This window comes from Mastomys coucha, unplaced genomic scaffold (assembly GCF_008632895.1).
Source record: "Mastomys coucha isolate ucsf_1 unplaced genomic scaffold, UCSF_Mcou_1 pScaffold12, whole genome shotgun sequence".
NCBI classification, from domain to species: domain Eukaryota; kingdom Metazoa; phylum Chordata; class Mammalia; order Rodentia; family Muridae; genus Mastomys; species Mastomys coucha.
In genome coordinates this window covers 58433963-58450169 of record NW_022196894.1, presented here as the reverse complement: position 1 = coordinate 58450169, position 16207 = coordinate 58433963, and the positions used below count along the sequence as shown (strand labels likewise).

Here is a 16207-nt window from a genome sequence, read left to right as displayed (position 1 = left end):
CTCTTGACAATTATGACAGAAGTTATGGTCCTTTGACCAAATTTGTTTTGAAATTAAGCTTCATTTTTATATATCCTAAAGAATTCATAGAATTCAAAATATCAAAAAATCTTATTGGCATACTTATTACAGTCAATTAAATTATTTAGACTTTTCTGGTAATCTTAATTCGATACGATTACCTTTCTCTATTTCAATTTATTCAATGCAGTCGCATACTAAGGAAAAGCTGAACACATACAAGTTTGACACAAAGTCTATAAAATTGATGAAAATATTTTAAAAATGTTCTATAATAACATTCTTAAAATTGAGAAAAACTGTAATATCAAATGGTGCAATGAGCTAGCATATTTTTACCCTACTTACTAATATAAACAGAAATAGTCAGGGACTGATTCCTAGCTTCAGATGTATACACAGAAGGACATACATAGCAATGGTATAGAAGCATATTATATATTTGAATTTAAATTTTAATGTAAACTCTTTGCAATTTACTCATTATCTACTTTACATTTTCAATAGACATTCATTTTTCTTTACTTAAATCCAAATGTTTAGATATTTTTGGGACTATATTTTTAGGACCATCAAAATAGGGTTCTCACTTTTTTTAAAATTAATAAAGCAAGTAAATTGAAGAAGATGTAAGTGCTGAAGTGTGAAGCATGAAGAAATGCTCTGGTTCATAGTATCATTTATCTTTGTTAAACTACTGATCTTGAAGTATTTGGGAAAGCATGAGACTTTCTCTTAGTGATGTGAATCCACACTAAATGCATAAAGGTTACTCTTTCTGTAATACATTTCAACAATAATATTGGTATTTCAGGTGATAAAATGCACATGCCTCAGAAAGGTTTTATCTTATATTTCAATTTCTCATGCAAAGCTTTCTTACTGACAATTTAATAAACTTGCAAAATCTGTGATTACAATCTTAATAAAATACAAGCTAGATGATACAAGATCATTTTTCCATTCTGAAATCACATAAGTCCTTGGTCTCTTGAATTCATTTTTACTCTTGTGCTGGCCTTAGAGAATTCATCATGCTGCTGATTTAATTGACAGTTTAAACATTTTTGCCAGCATTTATTTATCATTCCCTTATCTTTTTTTATAATTTGGCAATACATATCTATTCCATTGTTATACTAAAAGTAGAAAAAAATGCTCATAAGAAACCAAAAGCTCAGCAGGCAGAGGTGGTGCATGCCTTTAATCCTAACACTTGGGAGGCAGAGGCAGGCGGATTTCTGAGTTTGACGCCAGCCTGGTTTACAGAGTGAGTTCCAGGAGAGTCAGGGCTACACAGAGAAACCTTGTCTCGAAAAACCAAAATTAAACAAACAAAAAAATTGAAAAAAAGAAAAAAAAAAAGCAAAACCAAAAGCTCTATTCCTCCCATCTTTTCCTCCCTGTATTTACATGATCAACAAAATTAAATAACAAATATGCTCTAGAAATGCCTCTTGAATACCTCAGTTAGTAGTTTTATCTTTGAAATGCAAATAGAATATCCTCGTGGTGATTAGGATTCTGGTATGATATAACCTGTTTATAATTAAGTATTTTTTTGTTGAGTATTAACACACACATAATTTTCTCATTAGTAAAATTTAGATTAGTAAATACAAATATGTTAAGGTATTTTGTGCCTTTATCATTTGGTTAGATCACACATATAACTCTGTTTGATATGTTTAATATAGAAGGTAAATGGTTACCTATTTTGTTATAAAAATGAAAGAAACCAAAAACTGTTGTGTAATTAAGCAATGGCTCTCGACCTTCTTAAAGCTGTGACCCCTCAATACAGTTCCTCATGTTGTGGTGATCCCCAACCAACCATAAAGTTATTTTTGTTCGTATTTTATAGCTGTAATTTTGCTAGTGCTATGAATTGTAATGTAAGTATCTGATTCAACAATATGAGACCCCTGTGAAAGAGTCATTTGCCCCACCCTCTAGTGGGGTCAAGTCACATAGGTGAACCACTGAGCTAAAGGAAGGTAACAAAACGATAACTCCTAAAGATATCTTGCTATATCCATAATCCAGTGCCTTACATAGCCACCATCAAAGAAACTTCCTTTTGCAGTCGATGGAAATAACAGAGACCCACTACTGGACATTGTTGAAAGGCTGAGAGATTCAAAACACCTAGTCCCAAGTGAGATGTCTACATCAAACTCTATCTTCAAGGCACAGTGAGATATGAGGAAGAAGAGATCACAAGTTTTCAGAGCAACCAGGCGTAGAAGAGTACAGGGAAGTGGTGTCTACAATACACAACAGAACACACGCACATATGAATTTATAGAGATGGTGGCAGGAGGTGCAGGACATTCATAAATTCAAGCATAACAGGGTTCCCATGTTAAGAGGAGGAGTAGAAAATAGACTCCCACACTAGCCAAGAAACTCTCTGCAATGGTTACCTGTTTGCAAAAGAAAAATTAGTCTACTCCAATACAATCTCATTGGGTATATCAAACACACTTAAGGGTAGAGCACTTGCACATCAGTAGATGGCAAGCACAACTTAAATCAATGGTTTGTTGAGTTTTACTTTGGTTTTGTAGACTATTTTGTCTTGTGTTACATTTTTTTTGGGGGGGCAGATTTTTGTCTTATTGTTCTTCTGCTTGTACAGTATAGTGTCTGAGTTAGTCTTGTGTGTGTGTATATGTGTCTGTATGTGTTCATCTGTGTGTAGTCTATTTCTTTTCCCTTTTCTTTTTCTTTTTCGTTCTTTTCTTCATTCTGATTTGTCTTGTTTCATGTTTGTTTACCTATGATTTTCTGAAGAAGCAGAGAAAGAGAAAGAAATAACAGGTATTTGGATAGCTGTAGAGGTAGGGGAAAATCTGGAGGGAGTTAAGAGACTTTATTTTTATATAATAAATCAGAATATATTGTTTGAACAAAATTATTTTTCAGTAATAATGTATGAAAAAAGAGGGAAAAAGAATATTCTATTTCTGGTGATCATATTGTTTTAAACAGTTTCAAAGCATAACAGAATTATTTAAGAATATGTATGTGAAATAATTAACAGCTATCATATAAATCAACATTAAAATAAAAGAAATACTATTTTGAAAGTCATCTGATAATGTTAGTGAGTCCACCAGCATATTAGAATACCGAGTGTACTTGGATGTTTGTGGTACAGGCCTTTAATCTCAGCACTCAACAGACAGAGGCAAGTGGATCACTGAGTTAGAGGCAGGCCTGGTCAACAGAGTGAATTCCAGGACTGCTAGGGCTTCCTAGTGAAACTCGGTCTCTAAAAACAAACAAACAAAATGAACAAAGAATATCACATGTTAATATAAACTTGTATTATTGGTAATGAAAATAAAGTCTATTCTAGCACATGCCTTAAGCTCTCTTTAATGAAAATTGTACATCTTAGATAAAGGTGTGCCATCAGTAGTATCTAATTTCATGGCACTACTGTGTTTATGCACCCCATCTTGTTTGTTGTACATTCTATGGGACTATTAGAAGTATTGGAATCTGATTTATCTAAAAATCTCACATTTTTAACACTGTGAAAATTTAGCTCCCGTGTATATTTATGTTTATTACAGGATTTATGAAATTCATATTATGAATCTGTAAAGAAAAGCTTCAAATGTATATCTTGAAATTTTAAGATTTTCTTTTCAAATATTCAATTATTTAAATAGTTTTAAAGTTAAAGGCTGATTGAGTATAAAAATTAAGAAAACCTCAATGAGATGATTGTAATTTTTGAAGCTTATGTTTATTTAAAAGATAAATAATAGATTGACTTAATATTTTTTCTTTACAATTTACTATGTTCCAATTTTATGTCTTGACTTGTAAAAGCATATGTATTTTAATGTTTATGTCTCCACTCTAAATAAAGAAAACAAAGTCTTTCAATTGAATGACTTTAGTTCTCATGTCAATGGGGATTTAATAATATGGTATTATCACATCATTTTAAATTTGAATTTATCATTAATCCTGAAATACAGTTAAGTAAATTTCTTGTTAGTTTGTGATATATAAGCTTAGCTTGCCTTAAAGTCAGTCTGTGAAAGGAACCTTCCACAGAAATTGAGATATTATAGCAGGGCTGAAATGGGAATTAGAAGGGGAATTGCAGACCCCATGTCTCCACCCTTGCTCACTCACTGAGTACAGAAGGAGATATCTGATTGTTCGCTAGCTTCTCCAGGTTATCACATCAGTATACTTCAATTTCTCATTAAGGAGACATTTACTATAATGGCTCTTAATACACATTTGCTTATTAAGTTTAAAATATTTATTAATTATGTATTAGTCCATTGCTATGTAATAGAATCTTAGAAACATTCATGATGTATAAGTAAATAAATGTCAAATAAATTTGCTTTGGGGGAGGTTGTGAACAATTCTAAATTTATTTTAGTTAAATATTGGCATTTAAAATTATTTATATTTTAAAATTATATGTGCATGAATATAATAATATTTATGCAATATAAGTAATAACATTTGCTGGCTAATTCAGAAAACAGTGTGTACTGAGAAAAAAATTAACTGAATTCAAATAATGAATTCCTAAAGACAAGACTCTTGCTGTTAATCATTTTTCCTATAAAACTAATTAAAATTTTGATAAAATAAAACATATATTACATTGGCATTCATATAGTTCTTGAAATACATTGGTCCTAGTGTCCAAAACCACACTTGTGTCCAAACCACATTGTGTTCAAAGCCTATGGGTATATTTATTTGCAGTTTGTAATCTTATGCTGATAAAATGAGGATGGAAGTGGAACCAAGTTGAAGAATGTTATAAAGGCAGCTTCAAGGCATCCAGAGATCCTGCAACCCCTGGATTGCATCACTGCCTTTGCTATTGGATTTTAGAATTGTGGTGGCACATTGCTAAGGTAATGTCAACTTCTGGTTGTATTAATATTTTTGGTTTTGGTTTTAGTTTGTTTGATTGATTGATTGAATTTTTATCTTTAGATAAAATCAGAGTTGAATCTTATTGTTTTTTACTTTAATCAACATTTTGTGTACTTCTCATATTTGGTTTTAACACTTCTATATAACTAAGTGTGGTGAGAGTTTCTGTTTCCTTAAATCCAGAAACTGTTAATAATGAAGAAAGGATGCTTCCCAAATTTGTGAAAGTGTATTATTAAGAGTCTATATTTGGGGCACAAGTTGTCCCAGTGATAAAAGGCAGTTGCTTTCAAGCCTGACAACTTGAAATGAATCGCCTGTATGAGTAAAGAGCACACTCATTCAAGTTGGTCTCTGATCTCCCTATGTACACTAAACATTGTATTCATTCACAGACACAAAGAAAGCATATTAACAATATTTTTAAAGAACATTATCTACATGGTAGCAAGTTTATAATACATTTTTTTTTGACTCTCTACAGAAAGCAAAAACAAAAACAAGATCTCTATACAGAAAATACTTTTGGAGAAATCTTTATCGGAAGAAACCCTACTTAAACCCCTTTAAGTGATCAGTTTCTTCTATTTGAGTAAGAAATTTGGTAATAAATAACTAACAAGAAACCAAGACCAATCGTTCTATAGTCACAAGGAAATTACATCCCTAATAATACTAGTCATCTTAGAAAAAAAATACCACTGTTTTGTCAAGCCAGCCTTGGAAGTAAGCATTCTCCACATTTGAAGTCATTTGAAACCTTGCAAAGACTAACTTGTGCTCTTGTTCTTGATCAAGAGTATGTGAACCAATATGCATGGGCTTACTAAAGACAAAATATTTATGCTATTTTGATGGGAAGCTAAAAAATATATTGTACCCAATATCATTCTATAAGTTAACATTTCCTCCTCTCTCCTTATTTTCTTATTTCTACATAATTGATGCTTCTTCTTGAGATGTATATAGACAGACCAATAGATTATAGGTAGATGATAGACAGAATGAAAGAAAGAAGATAGATAGATAGATAGATAGATAGATAGATAGATAGATGGATAGATGATAGGTAGATAGATGATAGATAGGTAAATACATGCACATATACATACATACATACATACATACATACATACATACATATCAGATGGTATGTAAAGATAGATGATAGGTAGATAGACAGATGATAGATGGTAGACAGACAGATATGTAGATAGGTATATAGATATATGAAACAAAAACAAAGAAAACGAAGCCAGTTACAATGAAATTGACACTAAACAAGAGAGACATAAATGGGAGGAGTTATAGGGCACAAAAAGAAAGCAAAAATACTTTATTTTTGTTCCCAGAACTAAAAAAAAAACTGACAGTAAAGTAATTTTGGAAAAGACATTGATTAAGAATATTATATCAGTCACATTTTAGGTAACATGGTACACCTTCCTGTGTTAATACTACCCACATTAATGGTGCAGGAGTAGGAAAATTCTAGGCTGCTGATCTACAATACAGATGACTCTGTCTGCTTTGCTGGATGAGTGAATTATCTACATTCTCTCCTTCATGAATTTAAAAAACAACATTTGTAAGAAACCTTAACAAAAGTTCAGCTGTCACCAAAGAGGATGAATAGTAACTACATTTTAAAATATGTTCAATCTCTTTAAGTCACCTCTCCAAATAATATGCACATGTTGAAAATGGATTGAAAATGCTGTTGAACATACAATGCTGGATCTTTTTAGAAAACCCACCCCAAATAACAAAGAGTTCAAAAGTCATCCACGACTTTTATTTATCAAGAAGAATAATTTCCAAACAACAAGCTCATTAACTTAAACCATTATTTGGAAACAGAGTGGTTTATAAAATATAAGCAGGACATAAAAATTCCCTAATACACTTCTAAAAAGCCCAGGAAAGTATAGCATATTAGTATCATAATGTACTTTCAAAGATGACTCGCAGAAGCTGAAAACATATTTTTTTTTCATTTTTTTAAAGATTAAAAATAACAGCTCAGAGCTGGGAAAACTCACTGGTATAATGCTTACTTTACTTGTATCAAACCCTTCATTAAACCCTCATCCTCACAAGCTAATGAAGTAAAATAAAAAGTTAATTCAGAGTAAATATATTATTTGTATCTCCAGCCACCAATATATAACCAATACCTGTATTATTTGTATGCCTGCCCACATCTGTTCAGGTGACCAGTTCTATTTTTCCCAACCCCTCCCATAATCCTTCTCCCATCTTCCCCTCCCATTCTACTATGAGCAGATGCTTCCGCCCACTGATATCCCCCAACCCTGGCATTTCAAGTGTCTGCAAGGGTAAGGTGCTTCCTCTTCCACTGAGGCCAGAAAAGGCAGGCCAGCTAGAAGACCATATCCCACATACAGAATCCTTCCTCTTATTCTTCCATAAGAGTCCCCAAGCTCCATCCACTATTAGGCTGTGGGTATCTGCATCTATCTGTTTCCCTTCTAATCTTACCTATTTCTGGGCCATGAGCCTTTCTTGTCCCATCTTCTGGGCTGCAAAATAGGTAAAGGCAAACTGAAATTGCTTCTGCTGCCACTGTCCTGTAATAAAGTCTATCAACACTGTTAAATAATTAGTAAATAAATACATAAAAGAATAAATGAATGAATAATAAAAGTAAACCAAAGAAACAATAATAACAAAATACATGTAAAGAAATTTAAGCTTATAAAAATATGACAGAAAAATACATTTATTTATAAGCAAACATTACTTGGAATATTTTACAGCTATCAAAATCCTTTTTAAAATAATTCAAAGAGTACGTGTATAGTTATATTAGAGGACTTATAATAAACAGTCTCTAGGAAATCAACATGTAGGTAATAGCATCTTCAAAAGTAAATGAAATTATGAAGTAGATTATATACAATAGTAATAAGATATAGGACAAATTATTAAAAATAGGCATGTATATTCTAAGCATATTATTAATGTTTATATTTTTCCTTGCATTTTAAAATTTTTATGTTTTTTTCTTTTCAAGATTAATTTTTATTTATGTGAATGTTTGTGTGTGCCTCTATGTGGTAGTCCCTACAGTGGCCAGAACGGGTCTTTGGGTCCCCTGGAGATGGAATAAGAGTTGGTTGTAACACACCTGATGTGTATACTAGCTTCTCTATGAGTCCAGCAAGTGATCCTGACTACTACTGAGTCCAGCCCCAAATTTAATATTTTCTAAGTTAACTTTAGTGGATGTGAAGCACTAATCAGAAAATCATTCATTTTCAAATAGGATATCAAAACAGAAAATTCCACATAAAATTTTACTGCTTAAATGTTCCCCTGTTTGATAAGTTAGCTTAAGTTAGAAGTATGTTATGTCTGCAGACATGATGGTTGGGGACTCCCAGAGACTGAATCACCAACCGAAGAGTGAGCACAGGTGGGACCCTAGTCCTCCACACACATATGTAACAAATGAGCAGTTTGGTCTTCATGTAGGACCCACCACAACTAGAGCTGGAGCTATCCCTGAACCTGTTGCCTACCTGCCTGCTTGTGGATCCCTCACTGCTAAATGGACAGCCTCAAATGGCTTCAGTTGGAGAGAAAGTGTCCATTCCCACAGCAAGTTGATGGAGCTGGCATCCAGAGAGGAGCTTCACCTTCTGATGGGAATAAAGGGAGGGACTGCATGAGGGGCTACTTGGAGGGGAGGAAGGGCTGGTACTGGGTTGTAAAGTGAATACATAAATAAATTTAATTAAAAAATGAGAAGTGAAAGAATTTTTACATTTTTTTATAATCTGTGAACTTGTTGGAAACCAGCGCCAACGTAAATAAAATAAAGGGTTCTTCTGGTAATAGGAGTAATAAATAGGAAGAGATTGAAAGAGATAGAAGAGATAGGCTAGCCATACTATATCGTACCCACGTGGGCAAAATAAAACATTAGACGACACAAGGTCTGGTCACTCAGTCATCTTGAATTTTAATCATACTCTCCTTTGTTCCCGCAACAGGTAAAATACCTGGGGCAAAACCCTTCCCCCAAACTACGTCAGTGTAACAGTCCAATCAGTTACTTCCTTCTTGCTCAATGGGGGTGGAGTTTGTGAATGTAACCGGTTCCGTTCAACAGGTAGGCAGCGCTGTGTTTACTGTCCGGGCTTTGGGGAGGGAGTCTACATGAACTAACCAGGGAATGAACTTAAACCATTTCACTTTCACCACTGAACAATTAAAGCACAGGAACACAGGAAAATGCAGAGGTACATATCTAAGTTGAGCTTAACTATTTTATCAAATGGTTGAAAAGAGTCAGCATTACATTATACCTCCAATATCAATCCTTAGAAAAATATTAATTCTGATAAGAAAAACAATGAGTGAGAAAACCAGGAAGTAAAAATAAAGCAATCATGGGTGGCAGAAGGAGGGAGGGACATGGGTGGGAGAGGGAACAGAGAAACATAATTAGGTATTTGAGGGACCAGGGGAAACAAGACTGAAACCCTGAGGGACAGGAGAAAGAATGGAAACAGGCAATCTTAGGAGGTAGGAGTTGGGGGGACATTATAGAATGTACTAGAGACCTGGAAGGTAGAGGCTCTCAGGGCTCAAAGGGAAAGACCTTAGATGAAATGCCCTACAGTAGGAAGGGTGAACTTGTAGAGTCCACCTCCAGTGGAAAGACAGGACATCCAGTTGAGGGATGGGGTTGCCATCCCACAGTCAAAAACTCTGACCCAGAGTTATTCCTGTCTAAAAGAACTGCAGGGACAAACATGGAGAAGAGACTGAGAGAAAAGAGGTACATTGACAGGCCCAAATTGGGATCTGCCTCAAGGAAAGGTTCCAAGGCCTGACACTATTACTGATGCCATGATGTACTTATATGTATGAGCCTAGCATGGTTGCTCTGTGAGAAGCCCAACAAGCAGCTGAAAGAGTCAGATGCAGATACTTATACCCAACCAATGGACAGAAGCAAGGGACCCCTGTGGTGTAGATAGGGAAGAGCTGGAAGAGTCAGATGCAGATACTTATACCCAACCAATGGACAGAAGCAAGGGACCCCTGTGGTGTAGATAGGGAAGAGCTGGAAGAAGCTGAGGAGGAGGGCAGCCCCATAGGAGGAATAGAAGTCTCAACTAATTTGAACACCTGAGATCTCCCAGCAACTAAGCATCTGCTTGGTGTGGTGGGGTTGGGATGTGGGGACATCCTTTTGGAGACTTGGTGGGGAAGAAGGCATGGGATAAGGAATAGTTAAAGTGCAGACTGGGAGGGAGATAGCGACTGGACTGTAAAAAAAGATTCGAGAATAAATGAAAAGAAAAATATCAGTACTGATAAGGAAACCAGTATCCATTAGCAATAAATAAATAAATAAATAAATAAATAAATAAATAAATATAAATAAAATGCAATATTCTGTAAATATTCCTCAAGCATTTTTAACCAATAACTGATTTTAGTCAGTGGGCATTTATATGGAGGAATCCACACAGATCTCAGGGAATGACTCAATGCATATGTTTCTGATAATATAATAGCAGAATTCACATCCCACTCCAGTATAACCTTCATTTTCAAGTAGCAGACATTAGTGTTAACCTGAATACCAGGGAACACACACTTCATGATTAATTAGTCACATTTTCAGGCTCAGTAAAATAAGGAGGCTAAGATAATGATGGACAGGAGAGATAAACATGGGTGTGCATAAATTTTCTCTCACTTGGTTTAAAGACTTAAGCTAAACATTTAACATCAAATTGATATTACACTAATATATGTGTCCATCATTCTCTTAGCCAGAGCAGATTTATACCCTGAATAAGCACTGACAATGCTTAATTAAATTTGACTTGCCTTAGCAAAAATAATCACATACTTTCTTCATCCTGAAAGATTGGAGCTGATGACAGAAATTAGTTTTGTGGTAATGAATAAATATATATTTCTTTGTTTGCTACATATTGCCTTCACATAGTTTCATAATTAATCCAAGCTATTACAACAAGACAAATATAAGAATGTTAACAATGGCATCATGGTGAGGATTTTAACATTGGGAACCTTAAAGTCAATGTTGTCATATTTTCCACATTAAGAAAAACAACTGAGCCGGGCATGGTGGCTCACGCCTTTAATCCCAGCACTTGGGAGGCAGAGGCAGGCGGATTTCTGAGTTTGAGGCCAGCCTGGTCTACAGAGTGACTTCCAGGACAGCCAAGGCTACACAGAGAAACCCTGTCTCAAAAAAAAAAAAAAAAATCCAAAAAAAAACAAAACTGAATAATAACCTGTCATGACTATACCTACCTAAAAACACATTGTGCATACAGAAATATGTAATATTTTAAACTACCTTTATATATTATTATCATATGGTAATTAAAAACAGAGCTGAAATATGTATAATCTTGAAACCAGTCACAGTTTATTAATACAGTGACAAAACACATTTTTACACTGTATCATAGTTTCTTTTGTACATGGATAATATGGACATAATTTTAGGAAGTACACATAATAGTTTTTTTTCAATTATTTTGGACTAAAATACATCTCAAAATGTGTTTTCTGTCTTCAATACTGGACAATAGTACAGTTTTCTTCAGATATTTTGGTGTAACATAAACTATATATAGGTATTGCAACTTTTGTCTCCAGACACTTCAGGGTCAGGGATCCAGGCGTAGTCTTCTATCCAGCCATTCTCAGAGGCAAATGTATCGTGACTTCCTTCATGGCCATGTTTGGATGAGCTGCACCTCTGGGTCACGGGGTCAAAGCGGCCCACATGCTGTAGGTGTTGCTTGTCATTCTGACCCTAGTTGATACAACTGGATGTAATGCAGGTTTCCTGCATCATCTCAAAGCTGAGCTTCCCACGGAAGTAGTCAAGGCTATCTTCCTCCCTTTTTGCTCATCTTGTCACTCTGTTAAAAGAACTAGTTCAAGTTGGCCATGCATTTATCATACTTGGTCTCTATGCGGGCCTGTTGAACCCAGATGTACGAATCATCCTCATCACCATTGTGGTTCCATTACATTTTCCCAGTTCCGTCCCTCCCTGCCTCCCCCCCCCCCGTCTCTCTGTCTCTGTCTGTCTCTGTCTCTGTCTGTCTCTCTGTCTCTGTCTCTGTCTCTGTCTCTGTCTCTGTCTCTGTCTCTCTCTCTCTCTCTCTCTCTCTCTCTCTCTCTCTCTTCGCTCTCTCTTTCTCTCTTCTTGACACTGCTTCAGGAAGAAGTGAACTTTCACAGACTGTCTAGCTCCTGGGCTCTCCTGCACTCTGTAAGTACCTGTTGGAACTTCAGATGTCAGGGTAGGTGCAGCCGCCAATGCCCAGTAGTGTACCAGGCTCTCCTTTTCCTCCTGGCCCTTTATGACACGCCAGTGCGTGGTTGAAATTCCACACCTGACCACCCAGCTATATGATTGGTGCGGCTGCTTATGCACCAATCAGCTTTGACTCACATACATACGTGTTGACTATATCAAAAAGCATCAGCATTTGTGATTCTTTTAATCCATATCTAAATTTATTTTTAATTTTAAATCCATCTGACATTTTATACTTTTTTTTTTATTGGTAGAGGCTTCTTTATTTTTATTTTTTTATTAGATGCATTCTTACTTACAATATCTCCTTTCCCGGTTCCCCCTTAAAAAAAAAAAAAAGAAAAAGAAAAGAAAAGAAGAAAAAAATAAAACAAAAAAGTAAAACAATCCCCTGTTCCCTCCTGTCTCTCTCTGCTCACCATCCAACACCCTCCTGCTTACTGGCCCTGGCATTCCCCTACACTGGGGCATAGAACCTTCACAGGGCCAAGGGCCGTTCCTCCCATCGATGACCATCTTGGCCATCCTCTGCTATATGCATGCCACTGGAGCCATGAGTCCTGCCCCCACCCCATGTGTACTCTTTGGTTGGAGTTTTAGTCCTTGGGAGCTCTGAAAGTACTAGTTAGTTCATATCGTTGTTTTTCCTAAGGGGCTGCAAACCCTTCAGCTCCTTGAGTCCTTTCTCTAGATTCTTCGTTGAGGACCCTGTACTCAGTCCAATGGATGGCTGTGAGCCTCTATTTCTGTATTAGTCAGGTACTATCAGAGCCTCTCAGGAGACAGCTATCCATCCAACACTTGTTGGCATCCACAATAGTGTCTAGATTTGATGATTGAATATGGGAAGGATTCCCAGGTGGAACAGTCTCTGAATTGTCCTTCCTTTAGTCTCTGCTCCATAGTTAGCCTCTACAACTCCTTCCATGGGTATTTTGTTCCCCCTTTTAAGAAGGAACTAAGTATCCTCACTTTGGTCTTCGTTTTTCTTGAGTTTCTTATGGTTTGTGGTTTGTACTTTGTGTATTCCAATCTTCTAGGCTAATATCTACTTATCAGAGAATGCATACCATGCGTGTTCTTTTGTGACTGGGTTACCTCACTCAGGATGATAGTCTCCAGATCCATCCATTTCCACAAGAATTTCATAAATTCATTGGTTTTAATCACTGAGTAGTACTCCATTGTGTGGACACAATTTCTGTATCCATTCCTCTGTTGAGGGACATCTGGGTTATTTCCAGTTTCTGGCTATTATAAATAAGGTTGCTATGAACATAGTGAAGCATGTGTCCTTATTACATGTTGTACCATCTTCTGGGTATATGCCCAGGAGTGGTATAGCTGGGTCCTCTGGTAGAACTATGTCCAATTTCCGGAGGAATCATCAAATTGATTTCCAAAGTGGTTGTACCAGCTTGCAATTCCACCAGCAATGAAAGAGTGTTCTTTCTCCACAACCTCAACAGAATCTGCTGTCACCTGAGTTTTTCTATCCTAGCCATTCTGACTGGTGTGAGGTGGAATTTCAGGGTTGTTTTGATTTGCATTTCCCTGATGACTAAGGATGTTGAACATTTCTTTAGGTGCTTCTCAGCCATTCAGTATTCCTCAATTGAGAATTCTTTGTTTAGCTCTGTACCCCATTTTTAATAGGGTTATTTGGTTCTCTGGAGTCTAACTTCTTGAGCTGTTTGTATATATTGGATATCAGTCTTCTATCACATATAGGATTGATCAAGATCTTTTCCCAATTTCGTGGTTGCCATTTTGTCCTATTGACAGTGACTTTTGCCTTACAGAAGCTTTGCAATTTTATTAAGTCCCATTTGTCTATTGATCTTAGAGCATAAGCTACTGGTGTTCTGTTCAGGAAATCTTCCACTGTACCCTTGTGCTCAAGGCTCTCCCCCACTTTCTTTTCTATTAGTGTCAGTGTATCTGGTTTTATGTGGAGGTCCTTGATCCACTTGGACTTGAGCTTTGTACAAGGAGATAGGAATGAACCAATTAGCCTTCTTCTACATGCTAACCACCAGTTGAGCCAGCATCTTTTTTTAAAAATGCTGTCTTTTTTTCCACTGGATATTTTTTGCTCCTTGTTCAAAGATCAAGTAACCATAGGTTTGTGGGTTCATTTCTGGGTCTTCAGTTCTGTTCCATTGATCTACCTGCCTGTCACAGTACCAATACCATGCAGTTTTTATCACAATTGCTTGTATGAATGTAGATGCCCTTGCATTTGGAGCATAGAGGTTCAGAATTGAAAGTTCCTCTTGGTAGATCATACCTTTGATGGATATGAAGTGTCCTTCCTTATCTTTTTTGATCACTTTAGAGTGAAAGTCGATTTTTTTTCGATATTATAATGGCTACTCCAGCTTTTTTCTTAGGACCATTGGCTTGGAGAATTGCTTTCCAGCTTTTTATTCTGAGATAGTGTCTGTCTTTGTCACTCAGGTTTTTTCCTGTATGCAACAAAATGTTGGGTCCTATTTACGTACCCAGTCTGATAGTCTATGTCTTTTTATTGGGGAATTGAGTCCATTGATATTAATAGATATTAAAGAAAGGTAATTGTTGTTTCCTGTTATTTTTGTTGTTAGAGTTGGAAATCTGTTCACGTGGATATCTTCTTTTAATTTTATTGGAAAATTACTTTTTTGCTTTTTCTAGGGTGTAGTTTTCCTCCTTGTGTTGAAGTTTTCCATTTATTATCATTTGAAGGGCTGTATTTGGGGAAATATATTGTGCAAATTTGGTTTTGTCATGGAATACTTTGGTTTCTCCATCTATGGTAATTGAGAGTTTTGCTGGGTATAGTAGCCTGGGCTGTCATTTGTGTTCTCTTAAGGTCTGTATGACATCAACTGGTGATCTTCTGGCTTTCATAGTCTCTGGTGAGAAGTCTTGTGTACTTCTGATAGGCCTGTCATTATAAATTACTTGACCTTTTTCCCTTACTGCTTTTAATATTCTTTCTTTGTTTTGTGCATTTGCTGTTTGACTATTATGTGGTGGGAAGAATTTCTTTTCTGGTCCAGTCTATTTGGCATTTTATAGGCTTCTTGTAAGTTCATGGGCATCTCTTTCTTTAGGTTTGGGAAGTTTTCTTCTATAATTTTGTTGAAGATATTTACTGGCCCTTTAAGTTGGAGGTCTTCACTCTCTTCTATACCTATTATACTTAGGTTTCATCTTCTAATTCTGTCCTGGATTAGGAACTTTTTGCATTTTGTATTTTCTTTAACTGTTGTGTCAATGTTTTCTGTGGTATCTTCTGCACCTGAGATTCTCTCTTCTATCTCTTGTATTCTGTTGGTGATGTTTGCATCTATGGTTCCCGACTTCCTTCCTAGGATTTCTATTTCCAGAGTTGTCTCTCTTTGTAATTTCTTATCTGTTTCTACTTCCATTTTTAGGTCCCGGATGGTTTTGTTCAGTTCCTTCACCTGTTTGGTTGTGCTTTCCTGTAATTCTTTAAGGGATTTTTGTGTTTCCTCTTTAAGGGCTTGAACCAGATTACCTGTGTTCTCCTGTATTTCTTTAAGGGAGTTATTCATGCTCTTCTTAAATTCCTCTATCACCATCTGCAATATGATTTTAGATCCAAATCTTGCTTTTCTTGTGTTTTGGGATATCCTGGACTTTCTGTGGTGGGAGTTCTAGGTTTTGATGAAGCTATGTAGTCTTGGTTTCTGTTGGTAAGATTCTTGTGTTTGCCTTTCACCATCTGTTGATCTCTGGTGCTAGATGTTCTTGCTGTGTATGGCTGGAGCTTGTTCCTCCTGTGTGTCTGTGTACTGGCTGGTTTTGTGTGTCAACTTAACACATGCTAGAGTTATCACAGAGAAGGGAGCTTCAGTTGGGGAAGTGCCTCCATGAGACCCAACTGTGGGGCATTTT

At 36.0% G+C, this 16207-nt stretch overlaps 2 long non-coding RNA genes and 1 other non-coding gene across 4 annotated transcripts; 1 reads left to right on the top strand and 2 right to left on the bottom strand.

The window, feature by feature from the left end:
- Positions 1 to 4795: 4795 nt before the first annotated feature.
- On the top strand, positions 4796 to 8721 carry LOC116086038. Of its 2 annotated transcripts, none has more exons than XR_004116792.1 (2): positions 4796 to 4928; positions 8449 to 8721. It is a non-coding gene; the product is annotated as an uncharacterized LOC116086038 (long non-coding RNA). The 2 variants fall into 2 exon arrangements; XR_004116793.1 differs by lacking the exon at positions 8449 to 8721 and adding an exon at positions 5435 to 5580.
- Positions 5005 to 5084, bottom strand: LOC116086748. Its single transcript, XR_004117100.1, has one exon. It is a non-coding gene; the product is annotated as a small nucleolar RNA SNORD19B (small nucleolar RNA).
- A 2646-nt stretch (positions 8722 to 11367) lies between the features above and the next one.
- On the bottom strand, positions 11368 to 12333 carry LOC116086036. The gene is made up of 2 exons (XR_004116790.1): positions 12262 to 12333; positions 11368 to 11897 (listed from the first exon to the last, which is right to left on the bottom strand). It is a non-coding gene; the product is annotated as an uncharacterized LOC116086036 (long non-coding RNA).
- Positions 12334 to 16207: the final 3874 nt, after the last annotated feature.